Below are 20,120 nucleotides of genomic sequence, written 5' to 3'. Positions count from 1 at the left end.
TGGGAGCACTCCATTGATGTCGGAACCCCAGTTCTAGTCCCCTGAGCTACAGCTGACACAGACCACATCCCTGGGGCACTGGGCAGAGAAGCCGCAGGACAACCCTGTTCAGGGTACCTGCTCTTCCGAGTCCCCCACTGACGACCCTTCTCGAAAGAGATCATGCAAGAGGAAGCACATAGACTCACGCGAGGAGTCTCTAATGGAAGACACGGATTACAGTGATGGTGAAGGGTCCCCACAGTCACCTCCTGATGATGTCTCTTTTGGAGACATCCACGAAATGCTGAAACAGAGAGGTGACTGGAAGCCCTTCAACGCTTTGTCTGAGGAGTCCATGTTCCTGCAGAGTTTTAGTGCCCGGCCATCTACCTCTCGGGTGACCCCGCCTGCCGATGAGCTCATCCAGCTCATTGTGCAGCATGCTTGGAAGAATCCCGATTCCACTGAGGCAATCCCTCAGAGACCTGACAAAATTCCTTCCCTGCCCGAGGAAAACCCGCACTGGTCCAGAGGGTTACCAGTCAATGCTATGGTGATGGCTGTGGCCATGGAAAAGGACTTGGCTGAGGAGTGTCCAGCTGTCCACCCACCCAACAGAGAGTCCTGGGTGGTGGACAGACTTGGGAAGCAAGTTTACTCATCAGCGACATTTGCCATACGATCTCTGAACTACTTGGCACATTTTATGAGTCTCCAAAGGGACTTGATCTCTGAACTCTGTGGAACACTCGCAGGACAGGTGTCTGAAGAGGTAAGGGATCAAGTTGCCTCGCAGCTCGCAACCCAGGAATCGATTTCCAACTCATCCATGAGGTTGCTGTCACATGCAACCGAAGGGGCGGCTAGAGCGGTGGGTTCAGTCATTGTCACGAGACTTCTTGCCTGGATGCGCATTTGTGACCTCGCGAATCCCTTCAAGTCTTCTTTTCTGAATGCTCCCCTTGAAGCATCATCCCGTTTTTGGCTCCAAGGTGAAGGACATGCTAGACAGGTGCGAGCAAGACAGCAAGACCCTGTCTACCGTAGGACTATGGTTTTCCAACCCTCAACGTTCCTGTTCCAGGAATCAGAGGAGTGGGAAAATGTGGCAGAAAAAATCTCAGAGACCTTTCCATGCTGCACATGGCGATGAAACCCCCGGGACAGAGGGAGTAACAATTCCAGAAGACACCACTACAGGGGCAGAGGGTGTTCTCGTAACCAGGGCTCCAGGGATTCCTTCTCTGGACAGCCTTGCCAGCACTCCTGAAGAGCAGCCTGATTGCTTACCTCTGGAAGCAGTCGGGGGTCATTTTTTTCTGCACCAAGCTACCTGGCACTCTATTACCACTGATCGTTGAGTGCAGAGTATAATCACCGGAGGTTACACCATTCCCCTTTCTTGTCAACCAAAACTTCCAAAAAAGCTTCCCGATGTTCCACCCGGTCAAAGGGAAGATGCAGCTTCAGAAATAATAAAGCTGTTTCAAAAAAGACTCTTCCAACCAGTTCCACCAGACCAATGCGGATCCGGATTCTACTCAAGATTCTTTTTGATGCCAAAAAAGACAGGGGACTGGAGACCCATTCTGGATCTCAGCAGCTTAAAAAAGTCTGTCACCCAAACCGAATTCCGGATAGTCATGGTTCAGTCCATTCTCCCTTTTTTAAGGGAAGGCGATTGGATGTGCTCGATAGATCTCAGGGATGTGTATTACCACATCAAAATGGACAAACGCTCCACTTCACTTCCGGCTGGGAGCCAGTCACTAACAGTTTTGTGCCCTGCCATTCAGTCTCTCTACAGCCCCCAGAGTGTTCACGAAGTGTATGGCAGTGGTCACAGCTCACTTGAGACTACAAGGATTCCATATTTGGACGACTGGCTCCTCACCGCCACCACCAAGCGTCTGCTGGTAACAGCCCTGCATTACACTCTCTCTCTGGCAGAAACTTTGGGCATAACAGTACACTGGGAGAAGTCAAACCTTACTCCTACTCAGCAAATAGAATTCATTGGCGCAGTGTTCAATACCCGGTCCTGTCTAGTGTCACTCCCAACCCACAGACTCCAGCTATTGAGGCTCCAGGTCTGGGTGATTCTCTGTCCAGCAAAAGTTTCAGCAAGAGAGGTTCTTCAGGCCCTAGGATCCATGGCAGCTTCAGTTCTGATAGTGCTCCTTGCGAAGCTGCTGAAATGAATCCTGCAATGGCTACTTCTTTCACAGTGGTTCCCAAACTATCACCCTCTCAGTTCCCAGATTTATATAACCAACTACTGCAAGTAGGACCTTCTTTGGTGGATAAGGTCAGATACAAAACTTTGGAGTCGCCCATTCCAGTCTCCCCAGCCGAAGGCAATTGTGACCACAGATGCTTCCCTGATTGGGTGTGGGGGGGGGGGGCCATTTCCAGGGAAAGACAGTCCAAGACACATGGTCCACCCTAGAGGCCAACCTACATATCAATTTTTTAGAACCGAGAGCAGTGCTGTTAGCATTGCAGGCATTTTACCCGGTTCTCCCTTCTGGGACGATTGCAATTCAGTCAGACAATATGTCAGTAGTCTGGTACTTCAACGAGCAAGGAGGAACCAAGTCCTACCACCTATGTTGAGAGGCCATGAGAATCTGGCAGTGGGCGATAGCTTCCAACCGCTTTCTGATAGCAATGCAAATCCCTGGGAGCTCCAACGTATTTGTGGACAAACTAAGTAGATGCATCCTCCTGCCTCTCGAGTGGTCCCTCAATCCCGAGGTGGTGATGACAGAAATCTTCAGCCATTGGGGCCAGCCTTGCTGCAATCTTTTTGCCTCCCCATCGAACAACAAGAGCAACAGCTATTTTGCCCGGTTCCCTCCAGAGGGGGAGTCCCCGAGGGATGCTCTGATCCATGATTGGTCCACGGGACTTCTTTATGCTTATCCCCCCATCCCACAGTTCTTAAAGAAAGCTCTTTGGTTGAGATACAAGGTGATCGTCATAGATCCAGTCTGGCCTGAAAAAGTTTGGTTCCCCTTCCTACGGCCTCATCTAGTATACCCGCTGTGGATTCTGAACCCTCGTCCAAATCTGATTACTCACCCCCAAGGGTTGAGCCACCCGAATATGTCCAGTCTCAAGCTAACGGCTTGGTTTCTCCACTTCCGTTAGTTGCCAGGCAAGCTAATCTCACCTCATCTGTTTGGGACATCATTCTGGCAACTTATAAACCATCCACCAGAAGACTATATCAGGATAAATGGAAAAGGTTCTCCATCTGGTCTAAGGATAACATGTTAGACCCGTATTCGGCTCCAGTGACGGCATTACTGGAATACCTGGCTAAGTTTTTTTATAATGGAGCCCCTGCCTCTACCGTACAAGTACATCTGGCGGCGATTTCTAATTTCCACACTGGTGTAGATGGCATCCCCCTCATCTCCTTATGTCTATGTAAAGCCTTTCTCAAGGGAACTTCTCACATCAGGCCTCCTGTTAGACAGCCGGTGGAACCATGGAACCTCACTTTAGTCCTTCAGTCTTTGACCAAAACCCCTTTGAACCTGCAAGTGAAGTGTGACCTAAAGTTCTTGAACTGGAAATCTTTGTTCTTAGTAGCCATCACATCAGCCAGATGGGTCTCAGAGCTTTAGGCATTGTGTATCAAGAGGCCCTATCTGGTCTTCCATAAAAACAGAGTATCACTCCAGACGAACCCATCCTTCCTCCCCAAAGTTTTCTCTGATTTCTCCATTAACCAGACCATTGACCTACCTGTGTTATTCCCAAAATTTTCCAATAAAAGAGAGTACTGCCTGCATTTCTTAGATGTACATAGGCAACTGAGATTCTACCTAGACAGGACCAAGCCTATCCATAAGTCTGAACAGCTTTTCATTTCCTTTTCTGGGCCTAGAATGGGAAATTCTGTTTCTAAGTTTACGTTATCAAAATGGCTGAGGGACTGCACTCATTTTATCTACTCCCTCACAAAAGAACCTACACCAAAGTTTAAAGCTCACTCCAGTAGATCTATGGCAACATCTGTAGCTTTCCATTCCAGGGCTTCCATGGATGACATTTGCGCAGCACCCACTTTGGCTAAACCTCATACCTTTATCAGTCAGTACAAATTGGTCTTATTCTGCAGAGGGAGAGCTGCATTTGGCTCAGTGGTACTCAGGAATGTTCTTCCATAAGGGCCGCCCATGGACCTCAAGGTAGCTTAGAATGCTGTCCGATCAGTGATGAATGGAAAGAGGATTAACAAATCAGATAAAGAAGTTATGTCTTACCAAAACATTCCTTCTGTGTTGTTTCATTCATCACATCCCACCTTCCTTCCCCCACCAAAGGCTCCTGGTCCTAATGGTATACCAGGGCATGTGCGCAGAAGTGGCTTCGGCTTTACTTCTCTATCTTCAGCAAACTTGATCTGAGATAACAGGGAGAAGGGCGAGAGTTTTTTTTTTGGCTGGTGCAAGCTTGGTAATAGGCCGACTCGGTTCCAAGGGCTCGGAACCGAACTCATCAGCGATGAATGAAAGAAGATGAACAACAGAAAAGGAACGTTACGGTAAGACATAACTTCTTTTTTGGTTTGTAATTTAAGATATTTAAAAAGCCATAACAAAAACAAAGAATATCAGTCAATCAATCAGTCAGACTCTCAAAGTAACCTTTAGGAAGGTTGTGCTTAAGAGATAAATTGTTATAATAGAAAATGTCTGATGGTATACATGGTGCAAGTGATGAAAACAGAACTAGGGATAACAAGTGACCTAAGTATTTTGTATTTAAAAAAAAAAAATCAGCCTATGGTTCATCACAGTAGTTTGTATATTTGCTTTTATAGGTTCTTAGGTGTTTACTAGGCTAATGACCACAAGGACCTTTTTAAGCTTAGCCATGCTTCCCAAATATCTGACAAGTTCTGGTACCCCTGATAAGTGTAAGCAGGGGGTTGGGCGGTGAAACATTTACAAGAAGGAGCTTGGGAGAGGGACCGTTTACAGGCTGCCTGTGTCCATTAGAGACATGGGTACCAAACCATAGATGAATTTCCTGCTCCCCATCCAGTTTCTGAGTTGCACTTGAATTGGGTTAGGGAGGAACTCTGCTTCACATGGATGGGGGAGATGGGGAGCCTGTTCCAGAGAAGGGATAGTCTCTGGGATACATACCTGCCTCTCCAGCAGGTTCTAGTTATATCACAGGCAAAGTTTAAGTCTTTAGAACAAGTAATTCTGATACTGTTTGTTTTTGCAGATATGCAGGAGTTCCATCAGAGTGGGGTATGACAATGCCTTCTATACTAGGTATAGATCTCCCCTCAACAGCCTGTAGGAGACAGAATACAGGGATAGGGCCAGTTTTAGGAATTTTATGCAAGCATTTGCTTTTTTTTATACCATAGGGTTATAAATGTTGCAGATGTATTTGAAGCTATCTTCACAGAATACAGAGCAGTGCAGAAGAACCAACAGAATTAAGAACCCAATCATGTGGAAACTGCATTTGTGCATATTTATGCATGTAAGTGTGAATGAATGCCCTAAAATATACTAACAGTGGTGCAATACTGGCAAACCTTTTACATGTCGAAGTGAAAATGTAGTCTGTATAATAAAATGCGGTTGTGAGAAGTGTTATACAGGTGTGATTAAAAGAGAGAGAGCATTATAGGATTTTGGGGGACATTAAATACAAAAGAGACAAAAGTGTACAAGTTCTGCCTTTGAATTGTGCATATGGGAACTGTAGTACATGTTTTACATGTACTGTATTTGATCAGTTTATATTTTCAAAAGGGGAGGGTGGAATATGAAGCATTAGAAGACGAACACTGCATATAATACAATTCAGTATACTCCTTGAAAGGCATGATATAAAAGCTCAGCTAATGGTTAAATAGTTAATCATTAGCAGCCATTTTGTATGAAAGTGGTGATATTTCACAGTCAATGTATGTATTCCTGAGAAGGCAAGAAATCCAAGTACTAGTGTGGATAATATCATTTTGATGTAAGAAGATGGTTGTATATTTTTTCTAGTGTCGTTCTAGGTTGCAAACTGGCTCAAGGACAGACCCCACATGGTCAGAATTGCTGGAGCCATGTCAGACTCCAAACCAGTTACAAGTGACGTCCCACAAGGCTCCCTGGGAACTCTCTTGTTCGGCATATATTTCTCAGAGGTACAGGCCAACACGGGAGGACTGTGGCTGAACAAGTTCGCAGATGACTGCAAACTGGGCACCATAATCGACTCTAAAGCTGACACGAGCATCCTCCAAAAGGGTCTCATAGAAACAGATAACTGGTGCCAGAGCCATGGCCTCAAGCTAAATGCCAGAAAGTGTATAGTCATCCCCTTTGGCAAAAACAAAGTGCCCACAAATTACCACATAGGTGGTAATCCATTAAGTACGGAAGAAGTAATTAGGGACCTGGGGACCCAAGTTGATAGCAATCTCTCATTTGACAACCACGTGGCCAAAGTGGTTAGAAAAACCTTCTATATAGCCCACCTAATCATGAAGGGATTCACATCTAGATCAAGGGAGGTCATTGTGCCTCTTTACTCATCTCTCATCAGGCCCATAATTGAATACAATGCCCCTTTCGGGATGTACCTTACCTGACACCTGCAGCAACTGGAAAGACCCCAAAAGTACCTCACCAAGAGGATCAAAGGGCTCAAACAGATGCCATATGCTGCCCGGTTAAAGAAACTCCAACTCTACTCGGTTACATACCGCCTGCTTAGAGGCAATCTGTGCCTGACGTATAAAGCCATGTCCAACCATCTCTATTAATGGACATGCTGCACCTCAGAAAATCCAAATCCCATCGAGCTACGCGCTCGAGGGACTTGAACCTCAGCACTGAAATAAATAGGACATGCTGGAGGGACAGATTCATAACCCAGAGGCTCCCTTCAGTCTGGAATAGAATCCCAGTCCAAGTTAGGCAGAGTCCCTCACTGACTCTCTTCAAAAGAAATCTTGACGAGTGGATGGGAGATCGTAGGTTTACCCCGGGTATCACTTCTGTGTCACTGCTAAACAGAGACACAGTAAATTAACCTCGAAAAAGGGCATAGTAAAACATTTAAAATGGGTGGCGAAAGCCAAACACACTCTGGCTAGGCTTACAAATGCCCTAGGGCAGATAGCCTAGTATGAACCTATGAAATCTTGTAGAATGTTTTGATTAATCAGAGCATTAGATTATAAACAAGGCAGTATGTGTGGTCTTCTCAATTAAGAGGTTTGTTTTAGACCACCAGTGCATCATATGTTGATGGTGTGATAGGGAAAGATGAGAGATGAGATGAGATTGATAAGGGTGTTACTCAAAGGGGTGCAGGTCCTGTTGAGTAATTTGGAACTGATGGAAGAGCACCAAAATTAAGTCAAAACTGCTGCATAAGTTTTTTTTTTAATCTTGGTCTTCCTCAAACTCAGTGCACATTAATAGTTTTAATAAATCCATGTTGTGTATGAGCACACTGATAGTTACAGAAGTGTTTAAAGAAAGACATCTGTTTATTGCAACTAGAAGAATATGCCATATTAAGAGATAGCTGATAAGCTTACTATGTATATGCTAAGGAAAGAAATAAAGAAAGAAGAGTTAAAGGCTTGCACGTGGACTATTTCAAATACCAAAATAGTAAAGAAGTCCATTAGAATTCGGAAATTAAATAAAGCTTGGTACATATGAAAATGTTCCCCTCTTTCTTAGTATATACTAAAAATTATTTCTTGGTTGTGATTTCTAATTTCCATATATGGATAGATTCCTCCTGTCTTACTTATCTCAAATTTATAAAGCTTATTTTGCATGGCACGTTTCACATTAGCAACCCCTGCTTAAATTCATAATCCTGTTCCACTGTGTATATATCACCTATTGCTTTTTAAGAAACAGTACTGTAGGCTGTACTCCAGTTCTAGACATACCAGCAACAGCCTTCTGTCACATAAGCCGTTTTTCTCATTCACTTTTTAATCGTGTATGACAACATGTTAAATGTCTCAGTGCACTTGATGAATATCAGTATAGTAAGTGAAGTGTAATACACTGTTTAATGTCACTTCGTTTGCTCCTGCTATTTCCAGGTTAGTTGCAGAACAGTTAATGACAATATGCTTGTATGTAGTAACTGATATACGCAGCTAGTTTTGTATTATGATGTCTAAACTCACACCCTTTGCTGTTTACTCCCTATAACTCTAGCAAACTGTCTTACAGTCATTTTGTGTTTGTCGCTATGTGGCCTGGTTCATGGCTGAAAAGGGCCGGTCTAACCAGCCTTCCTATCCATTTAACAAATGAAGTTAAATAAAATAGATGAATTAATTTTATGTTAAAGAAGCTCAAATGTCTTTCTTTTGGAACCACTGCCTCTGAGGAGTTAAAGTAGCTGTCCTGGAAGACCACCTTTTTATTGATCATGACTTTGGTCAACTGGAGCACTGTAGGTGCTGTGTTAGGCCTCCTTACTTGGACCACAGGGTCAGGGTGAACTGTAGAACAAATCCGTAATGTATACCAAAATTGGATACCAAGTCTGATGTAAATCACTCTCTCAACCTGCATTTTTTAGTTTCCATATTATTCTAACGGAGGGGGGGGGCTATAATCTATATCATGTGGATGTCCTGAGACAACTTGGGTTCCATTTAATTAGGGTGAAGTCTTTCTGCAGAAAAGATAATTTGTTTATTTCCTGTGCAAAATTTAAATTTGGCCAAAGTGTTTCTAAGCTCACACTTTAAGGTAGTCACTTGCATCAAATTATATTATTTGAAGGATGAAAAGTTCTTGCCTGCAATTCCTTTGGCTTATTCTGTTGAAGTTGTAGGTATTTCTACTTTTTCTTTAAGACCAGTTTGGATGCAAATCGTGCAGTTGCATCACTGTCTTCCCTTAAAACATATACAGTGCACTACAGACTGGGCATTATCTCTATGTAGAAGTGTTTGTTTGGACCATTGTTATCTGCAGTATGTTCCCATAAGGGAAATCACCCAAGAGAATTTGTTAGGAGTTCTGTCCTTATAATTACAAATGATGGACCTCTTACCAAATGTGAAAGTTATGTGGTTACATATGGAATAGATCTGTAAGAGTCTTCCCCTTCATCCTCTGCCTTTTTTGCATCAGGACTGGAGTTTTCTTTCCTTCTCACCTTAGTTTTCTTTTTCTTTTATTTGTCCTTTAACAAGAGGAACTGGAAAGTCTAATGTGCTTTTGCCGCAATCTGATAAGGGCAAAATTCCTGGCAGCTTTGGAATGTTTCACGTGCTAAGCAGTCTCAGTGCCTGCAAAACTTGAATCCTTGTGCTGTAAAAGTTTATTGTTCTGGCGGATTAAGATCAGGGCCCATATTGCATGAAATAAAAGCTGCCCTGTTGTAAATTCTTGCAGGTGAGGACTGGGTGACTAAAAAAGTAAGTGCAGAATCCATTTTCTACAAAATATTTTGTAATGCCCTGTGATGAATCCTAGTTGTTATGCCTTTTCTGTCACATGTACTGCTTAGATGTATTGACCTTTAGTTAATCTTTATTTTTTTATTTTATTTTATTTTACCTTTGTTAACTGGGATGGTCTGACTGGACACAGGTCCATTTTCAGTGGAGGTCCAGGAAGAAAAGCTCCACAGTAAGTAAAATTTTACACAATATGTTAAAATACAGTATACAGAGAATTTTCAAACAATATGTTAAAATACAGTACAGTAGAAGACATAACAAGACCTATATACAAGAAAAAATAGTTACAAATGGTTAATAACAGAATATGTATACAAATTCAGTCAGCATTAGGAGAAGACCTAGACTGTAATATATATTACAATAGGTTTATTAGGAAGTCAGATATATAAGTGGAATAATTTGAGGACTTATTTAATACATGGGCATAGCCACTTATTCTTTAAGTATGTTCTAAGTGAGTTTTTAAAGTGAGAAGAGGTAGGGGCAGAAATCAGAGCAGGAGGGAGATTATTCCAGGTTCAGCTATGGAGTGGGAGAACAGTGCTTTTCCTGCAGTATTGTTAGTCCTAGAGATGCAGAGGAGAGTTTTTTCCAGAAGATCGGAGAGGACGATTTGTATTATAGTGGGCGAGAAGTTGGCCTAGTGCAGGGCTTTTTTCTGGATGTGTTACCACATTGTAGGCAACGACTAATTGGTGATAGGTTAGTAGCTGAGGAAGTTTCAGCCATTGCAGTTCCCCTACAGCCTGGCAATGGTGGGTTCCAAAGGTGGAGTTGTTTACAAACTTGGCGATTTTATTATAACATGATTCGAGTCTGGCAAGGTCAAGTTTTCTAAGCTGGGTAAGAATTGGAGCAGCATACATTAGGGTAGATAAGAGGTGAGTTTGGGCCAGGGTAATCCGTGTTTGTTTCGAGAGGGATTTCGTGTGCCTATATAATGTTCCCATTTTTTATGGACTTTTTTGATAGTTTGTGAAATGTGGACGTCGAAGTGTAGATTTTTTCAGCAATTTTAACACCTAGGAGTTTGGTATGGTCAGAGGGAGAGATAATAGTTCCATTTTTGGAGGAGATAGTGAAGGATAGAGGGATGGAAATGGTTTTGTTGGGGGTGAAAAGTAGTAATTTAGTTTTATTAGTGTTTAGGATAGGTTGGATCTGAGTGATCCAGCTTTCCACAGAGCTAAAGGATTCCTGGTTGCATTGTTGTAGGGTGGGAAGTGATGGAGCTGAACAGATAAGAGTTGAATCGTCCGCGTATTGTATAAGTGAAGCATGCTGTGTGGTGGTATGGAGATTATTGGTAAATATGGAGACAAGAAGTGTGCCTAATATGGAGCCTTGTGGTACACCTATGGTAGTTGTGAGTAAGGGGGATAGCACACTTTGCCATTGGACAGATTGATGCCTATTTGACAGATAGCTTTTAAACCAGGCTATAGCGGAATGGGCAAAGTATAGGGATGTCAGGGTGTCTAGTAGTAAGGAATGTGAAACCATGTCAAATGCTTTGGAGAGATCTAGAAATATTGCAGATACAAAGTTATTATTATTTCTATGTTAGTTGATCAGATTGGTGAAAGAGAGCAGAGTGGTGGTTGTGCTATGGTGTTATTGGAAGCCATTCTGTGTGGGGGAGAGGAGATGGTGTGAGTTTAGGAATTGTGTTACTTGCGAATGTTTAAATTTTTTTAGTATTTTAGATAAGCGGATAGAATGGCAATGGGGCAATAATTTGAGTATTTGTGAATAATGTATGATACCTTCCATAGCTGTGGGACATATGCTTCTTGTATTGAGCAATTGATAAGAATAGAAATAGGGTAGGATAAGGATTTGGCAGCTATTTTTAGGAAGTTGAGAGCATAAAGGATGGGATGTTGCCAGGGCATTTGGTTGGGTTATATGTAGGGCTGTTTTTGGATAGCTGGGAGGATAGTGTTAAGATGGATTCTGTGAAGTGGTGATTGAATTGGGAGGCAGTATCCTTGTCATTCGTGGAGTTAGGAGTGGGAGTGGTTGCTTTGCCTGGTTTTAGGAGAGAGTTAATGGCATGCCAAAACCTTTGGGGATCTTTTGAATGTTTGTTTTGGATATTGAGGAAGTAATTTTGTCTATCGGGTTTTGTTTGTCTCTTGGCCTGATTTCTAAGTTGTAGGTAACTTTGTTTGGCTAGGCTAGTATTGTATTTCTTCCAAATTCTCCAAGCCTTATCCCACGACTTTAGTTTCCCTAGTTAGCCATGGTGCATAGTTTGACTTGGCTCTTAGTTTCCTAATTGGTGTGTGTCTATCAAGGATATTGATGAGAATGTTGGTGAAGTAGTCAATAGCTTGGTCTAGATTTAGGGTTTGTAGTGATTTCCAGTTACTATGTTTTAGAATACTGTTTAGTTCTTGTATATTTAGTTTACGATTGTCTCTGACTTGTCTGAAAACAATGGGTTTGGCTATGTTGGTATGTTTCCACAGGAGGAAGGTAGGGAGATGATCACTAAGACCATCAGGAAGGCATCCTGTCTGATGGTTTTCTTTGGGGCAGTTAACTAGTGTCCAATCTAGAATAGACTGTTTCTTGGGCTTTTTGTCGATTCTAGTGGGTTCTTGGATAAGTTGGGTAAAACTGTAAAGATTAATATGGTTAGTGGGGTTGTTAGAGGTACAGGCTGACCAATCAGTGTTCAGGTCACCTAGTAAGATGGTTTGTTGGGGGAGATTATCTGTGGCCCATTGTAACATTTCTTCAATGATGGGAGAGTTATTACCTGGGAGAATATAACAGCAGAGAATGATGTTTTTTGTGTAATTTATGCTTAGGGTTAAACTTAAGGTTTCGGCATTTTGAAATTTAGTTATGGGGGTTTGTAGAGGTTTGATGTTGATTGTACTTTTGTAGAGGATAGCAACACCACCTCCCTTTTTGCCTACTCTATCCAGTCTTAGGATATTATATCCTGGTGGGAGAATTTCTTCATTTTGGGTACTAGGTTTTAGCCACGTCTCAGTAATGGTTAGTATGTCAAGGGAGTAGTGAGCTATAAATGGGTGTAGATAGCTTGTCAGAGATACTTCTGATGTTGACATTCAGAATCAATAGGTCAGAAATTTGCCTAGCAGAGAGTAGAGAGTTTTATGGTCCAGGGTTTGGGTGTATGTCTCCAGATATAAGTAGATTTTTAGTGATAAACAGTATGTGTTTAATTGTGTGCACTATGTCTATGTTGGATCTAAATTATGTTTTTCTAGTGTAAGATGGTGTTATGTGAGACTTATGTGTAGGATTAAGCTGTCTTTTAATAATGTAGAAGAGATAGGAAAGAAAATGTGAGAGTGTATATTTGTTTGAGAAATGTGTTTGTATATAATGATGCGATGTTTGTTAGGTATGGGGGGTTATGAAGAGAAATCCTAGGATTAATGGTATTTTATGAGGGAGTAGTGGTTGGGTCTTAATGGTTTTTGGGTTCAAGTATGGGTGTGAGTGTGAATGCATGGCAAGTAGATGCTGTGTACCTTTTTAAGGTAGAAATTTGATAGAGGTGTGTATGAGAGGTCTTTGATTAGAGGAGGTGTGGTCAGGTGATCTGGGGTTAGAATAAATGTAGAGGTAGTGGTTGTCGGTGGGAAATGGGGGCAGGGTAGGGAAGCAGAGTGAGCCGAACGTAGCAGGGCTACACCAGTCCTTGAGATTGCAGAACCTATCTGTAGGGCTGGTCAGGACAGAACAGTAAAATGAAGATACTGCTGTAATTAAGCAGGAGTGGGAGGGAATTGTGCAGGTTCAAGGTAGGGGAGGAGGGTAGACATAAAGTAATACAAGGTTGTGAGTCAGAAAAACTGGACTAGGCCAGCTGCTAAAAAGAAAACAGGAAAACCAAACTAAGTCAATTCCAGGTCAGTGTAGTGCAGTATTTTCCTAATAACTACAAATCTTATGCTACTAATCTAGTACAGTGTGGTGAAAAGGACCACCACTTCTACAGGGAAAAACAATTGAAGTATGGGCTGCCAGTACATAGGTAAACTTTTTCCTAGAGAAAGTAGTTTTAAGTAATTGACCTAGGAGTACAATAGGAAGAGAAAAATAGGGGGGAGGGACCAGTAGTGTGCACGTGTACAGTGAAAGGGGAAATAGTCTTCAGTTTAGAGGACAGATTAAATACAACTCTGACATACACTAGTGTAGCTGAAAGCACTTTAGTGTTCCACTGACGCAGGGTCTCACAGTCCAGGGCAGCAAGACAGCCTTGGGTTGATTGGAGGTTGGCCAAGACACAGGATGAAACATTTGGTGCGGGGACTGGAAGTAAAAAGGAAAAGGAGGTAAATATTAGATCTGAAGTTTTAAAACACTGTAATCCCATGCTGACACTATAAAAAAGAATCCAAATGCAATTTTAGTGGGCTTTTATAGTTTCCAAATATTTCTTTATGAGTTCAGTTAGGATGCTGTTTATTTTTAGTTATGTTAGCAGTCACTTTGCTTGACAAATCCAAGCAAACTGGTTTGTCATAGCTTCCTGTTTACCAGTTAATTGTGCTACTAATAGCTTAAGATGCACTGTCTTTCCTTCCATTCTGATTTATAACAGCTGCAAATGTAACTCAGATCAGAATGCTATCTTCTCTTCTTTCCCACTGTATATTAGTCCCCAGTGACATGCAGGACCAAGTAGCATTTATTCTTCATATTTTGTTAGCAAACCTCACCACTCACAAAGATGTAGGTGTTGGCTTTCCTTGAATTTGTGGCTCTTTTAAGTTCTCCTTGACTGCCATTTTAAAAGTTATTTTATTTTTTTTAGTTTCCCCTGTGTGCCTCCTAGAAGATATCGGAAAAGGAAAAACTAGCATAATTATGTATTTCTTTTCATGCAGCTGAGGTGTTTTTCAGCATGGATTAATTATGGAGTGATCTGGAAGCTTCTTTAACCAGCTTCCTGTGTTTGTTGGTAGAAGAATACTTTATCTAGGATGCTGTATAAATCAAATGCTGCCAGTGATCTTTTATGACATGAGAACATTGCATATGCTAAGATACAAAGGAGGACCACTGGTCTCTTGATTCTACCTAGTTGTTGCAGTTAGCCCCTAAGCAGCAGCCTTCTCCTTAACCTACCCCTGATTTTGTTACTTTATTTTAGGTAAACCTGAACTCTTCCATTTATTTGCAATGAACCGCTGCCTTAGGTATTACATTTTAGGGCTCTGTATCCCTCATAGCTCTCAACCTGTTAGCACAAAAAATCTGGGCAAAACCAAAAATAAGGACATATTTTAAATATTGCTCTTATAATTTCAGAAAGGTGCTAGGATAAAAGGTCTTGTGTTACCATGCATTTTCTGAAGGATATAAAATTTGAAACCCAAATTCCTGTTCTTATTTAGTGAATTCCATCCTCACTGATTTGCCACAAAAGACCAGAAAACCTAAATTTTATAAAGACTAGACCAAAAATATGAGGCAAAAATCTGGACATTCTGCAAAAATCTGGACAGCTGATAGGTATGGTCTCACCTGTTTCGTATGTAATATTTCCCTAAGACTGTCCTGAACCACCCCCCTTCCAGCTGCCAACCATGTACCTTTCTCACCCCTTATATCCTTCCTTTTAATTTCACCCCTCCCACCTACCTTCCCCATCAGTATAGTGCATCTAAGTTATACCCTCTCATTTCTCATCTCTCATAGTTTCTACATGTATAGCCATATAAAATATTTGTTTGTATTCTTGTCCTTCAGTTCCCGTCACCATTTTGGTAATTGTGTTATATGTTTTCTATCGTACTAATTGTCTTTCCATTGTATGGCCACTAACACTCGTAATAGAATGATTGGTTGATTGATTTTGCCTTTGTTTAGCAGTAAAGTTCAACTGGACAAAGCTCCTTTTCAGTGGAGTCCCAAGGAGAAAAGCTCCACATTGCATACATTTGAATGAGCTAGCAGTTAAATGTACTGTATAAAACCCGGAACTATTTAATTTCACAGGTGATTACAAAGTTACATATACTTCAGATTATTTACAGCATGTTAAGCTCAGACACATCTGCTCAATGTAGTATATACAGCATGTAAAATTCACTGAAATCAATAGGACATTCTGCATTATTTTGCAGCGTATTTAACTGGATAAAATATGCATATGCCTTATTTGCAATCTGTAAGCAAAACTTACAGTGGCAGTATATAAATATTGTAAATACCTGCCTGAACATTCGTTCATTTAAGACCTGTAGTCTGTACCAAACTTTTGAGAATTCTGGGATATTTGATTAGACTACATGAACAATCAACTAACATTCCTGCCTTGTACCAGCACTTTACTGATTGGTTTGATTACACTGGGAATTGTAAGTTGTAGAGGGGCTAAGACTTAGAATAGGAAGAGGCCTTTCTAATGGGGTTGTTACAAGCGGTGGATAGTTTTATTGAGAAGTACATATTTAAAGAGATTTTAAATTGTAAATAAAATTAGATATCTCTGATATCTGCTGGGATTGAATTCCACAGTTTAGCAGTGTATTACTTTTAATTTTTCCACCCTTCTGTTCAGCAGAAGGACAGCTTCATTATGTAGTGTCAGTGGCACAACAGGTAGCACACTTGCCTTTGGTGCTGAAGGCTGTGAGTTTTATTCCCATACCAGGTGCCTGGATTGCTGACACTGCAGTGCAGCATAAGGGGGTGCCTCACTCCTGAGTGTGTTGTACTTTGGATGAGATTTTAAAACTAGGTTTCCATCTGCTTGAGTAGCTTGTAAGATGTAAAAGATTCCATGGCACCTTTCGAAAAGAGTTTGGGAAGTTCCCTGATGCCCTGGCTAAATTTCTGCTAGTTGTATAAATTCCTCCATGGTTGTCCCCTGAAAAGAGGTCACTAGCCTAGTGGGACTAACTCAACAGAAGGATAAATATTAAGTCTCTGGATTTTAATTCCCAGATATAATAAAAGTAGAATTTTGTATTTGCCCAAATCTCCATGCAAACAGTTGAAGTAATAGTTAAATAGCTTGCTTTTAACATTTATATAGCTGAAATTGTGAATTTATCATGCATTCAGTGCATAGTGTCAGGCAGACACAAAGAAGAGAGTATACTCTATAATAGATAAGCTTTGGACAGCGCCTGAAGAGCTGCAGGTGAATTTAAAGTATAGATGATGACATTTGAAATCTTTGTCTCCCTTTTCTGGATGGTTCTCGAGGATTTTCCTGACCTTATACTCATTTTGCTTTCAATTCAGAGTAGACTATTCAGATGATTAATGGTTGACACTTCACTTGCTCTTCAAAATCAGCAGTTTCTTAATGGCATATACATTTTATGCAACATCACGAAACTGAGGAGATGGAATACTAATACAGGCTTATATTTAAAATAATAAAAAATAAATACATGTTCCAAATTCTGCTTTACTGTTAGAAATTTTACAGAGCCAAGAATGAATGCAAAAAGATTTAGTATTTTGAAGAGTCAATTTTCGCTAGTATTTGGTTTTCGACATCTATAAACTGTAGTTTATTTTCATAAATGAAATTATCTGCATTGTTTTGTCTTGTCAGATATATGGTATTGCTTTATAGAGTTATTTTTGTTATTTGTACTGATAGGCATTGCATGTTTATGCACATCCAGTGCAGGTTGATGTTTTGCATGTTGCAATGTTGTTTGCAGGAAAAATGTTAAGTCTTCACTCAGTCATATCACTTTTGATAAACACTAGACGGGCTAAGAAGATTGCTGATAGTCCTGAAAACACCAAGGCAGTAGAAGGAACAGAATAAATAAAAGGGGAGATAAAAGCAAGCATATATAGTGGATATAAAAAGTTTACACACCCCTGTTAATCTAACAGGTTTTTGTGATATAAAAAAATGAGACCACAATAAATCATTTCAAACTTTCCCCCCCATGTGACCTATAACCTCTACAATTCAATTGAAAAACAAATCTGTATAAAATTGTACAATAAGCTGGTTGCATAAGTGTGCACACTATTTAAACTAATACTTTGTTGAAGCACCTTTTGATTTAATTACAGCATTCAGTCATCTTGGGTACACACCTACCATCAATTAAAGAGATGCTGTTAACCCCAGATAAAGTTTAGCTGTCCTAGTAGGATTTTCCTGACATTTACTCAGTTGCCTGCTACAGCAAAAGCCATGGTTCACAGAGAGCTTGCAAAGCATCAAAGGGATCTCATTATTGAAAGGTATCAGTCAGGAGAAGGGTACAAAAACATTTCCACAGTATTGGATATACCATGGAACACAGTGAAGACGGTCATCAAAAAGTGGAGAAAATAAGGGACAACAATGACGTTGCAAAGATCTGGACGTCCCTCCAAATATGAAGAAAAGACCAGACAAAAACTGGTTAGGGAGGCTGCCAAGAGACCTACAGCAACACTGAAGGAGTTGCAGGAATTTCTGGCAAGTTCTGGTTGTGTACTACATGTAATAACAATCTCCAGTACTCTCCATGTTAAAATGCCAGGTTTATGTGATATAAAAAAAAATGAGACCACAATTTTCCCACCTTTAATATGACCTATAACCTGTACAATTCAATTGAAAAACAAACAAATCTATTAGGGAAAAAAATATAAAAAATAAAAAATGTACAATAAGCTGGTTGGATAAGTGTGCACACCCTTAAACTAATACTTTGTTGAAGTACCTTTTGATTTAATTAAAGCATTCAGTCTTCTTGGGTAGGAGTCTATCAGCATGGCACATCTTGACTTGGCAATATTTGCCCACTCTTCATTGCAAAAGTGCCTCCAAATCTCTCAGATTGCTAGGGCATCTCTTGTGCACAACCCTCTTCAGGTCACCCCACAGATTTTCTATTGGATTTAGATCTGGGCTCTGGCTGGGCCATTCCAAAACTTTCATTTTCTTCTAGTGAAGCCATTCTTTTTTGATTTGGATGTATGCTTGGCGTCATTGTCGTGTTGAAAGGTGAAATTCCTCTTCATCTTCAGCTTTCTAGTAGACTCCTGAAGGTTTTGGGCCAAAAGTGACTGTTATTTGGAACTGTTCATAATTCCCTCCACCTTGACTAAAGCCCCATTTAAAGCTGAAGAAAAGCAACCCCAAAGCATGATACTGCCACCACCATGCATCACCGTGGGGATGGTGTTCTTTTGGTGATGCGAAGTGTTGATTTTGTGCCAAATGTATCTTTTGGAATTGTGGCCAAAATGTTCAGCCTTGGTGTCATCAGACCATAACACATTTTCCCACATGCTTTTGGGAGACTTGATGTATTGATTTGCAAATTTTAGCCAGGCCTGGATTTTTTTTGTAAGAAAAGCCTTCCGTCTTGCAACCCTACCCGTAGTCCAGACATATGGCGAATATGGGAGATTGTTTTCACATGTAGTAGACAACCAGTACTTGCCAGAAATTAATGCAGCACCTTCAGTGCTGCTGTAGGTCTCCTGGTAGCCACCCTTACCAGTTTTCGTCTTGTCTTTTCATCAATTTTGGAGGGATGTCCAGTTCTTTGCAATGTCATTGTTGTCCCATATTTTCTCCACTTTTTGATGACTGTTTTCACTGTGTTCCATGGTATATCCAATGCTGTGGAAATTTTTTTGTACCCTTCTCCTGACTGATACCTTTCAACAATGAGATCCCTTTGATGCTTTGTAAGCTTTCTGAGAACCATGGCTTTTACTGTAGCAGGCAACTGAGTAAATGTCAGGAAAATCTTAGTAGGGCAGCTGAACTTTATTTGGGGTTAATCAGAGTCTCTTTAATTGATGGCAGGTGTGTACCCAAGAAGACTGAATGTTGTAATTAAATCAAAAGGTGCTTCAACAAAGTATTAGTTTAAGGGTGTGCACACTTATGCAACCAGCTTATTATTTTTTTTATTTTGTATATTTTTTCCCTAACAGATTTGTTTTTTTTTTCAATTGAATTGAACAGGTTATAGGTCACATTAAAGGTGGGAAACGTTTTGAAATGATCTGTTGTGGTCTAATTTTTTTTTATATCACAAAAACCTGGCAATTTAACAAGGGTGTGTACACTTTTTATATCCACTGTATATTAGTAAATATGCATTCATACTAGCAGAATGAGTTCATTCTGGCAAAACTGTGGCAGTAGGGCAAAGTATTAAAAATTGGAGTCAGCAGTATGTGTAGGAAATGATTATTCACTATACACAAGTTGGAAGAGAAGCAAATTTATCCCAGATTCAAGCTGCTGTATCCAGGTGATTTTTTTCTAGAGGATCAGAGTCATTGTTTGATGAAGAACAAGCTAAGGCGTAAATAAAAGAATTGTCCAACAAAATGTGAGCCAGCAAGCAGAAGGGGACCCTTCTTCTCATTTTTCTGACAGAAAGGTTCATGCGGAAACTTTGCAAGGGAAACCTTTGCTTGAGAGATAGAAAAAAAGCACAGGAGTTGACTGGAAGAATCAGAAGTACATTTGACATGAACTAGAGCCTCATTTTGGAAGTTGGAGATAAACAGGAAGAAGACTAGCAACACTGAAATTAGTGAATAAACTGGAGAATATAATGCATCAGTCACATTTGTGAAATATGGCTTTAGAAGAAAACGTTGCTGAAAAAGATGGGACTTTTATTGACTTTGCTTCATAATCCACTCATAAGCTTAA

General features: G+C 40.7%; 1 protein-coding gene across 1 annotated transcript in view; it reads left to right on the top strand.

The window, feature by feature from the left end:
* SMAP1 (small ArfGAP 1) overlaps nt 1-20,120 on the top strand; it is a 3,101,511-nt gene that overhangs the window by 309,942 nt on the left and 2,771,449 nt on the right. The gene's annotated exons all lie outside the window — the stretch shown is intronic.

The sequence above is a fragment of the Protopterus annectens genome, chromosome 2.part2, assembly GCF_019279795.1.
Source record: "Protopterus annectens isolate FY-2018-M chromosome 2.part2, PAN1.0, whole genome shotgun sequence".
NCBI lineage: Eukaryota > Metazoa > Chordata > Ceratodontiformes > Protopteridae > Protopterus > Protopterus annectens.
Note: the sequence above shows the minus strand (reverse complement) of the source record. Positions and strands in the feature narration are given on the sequence as shown.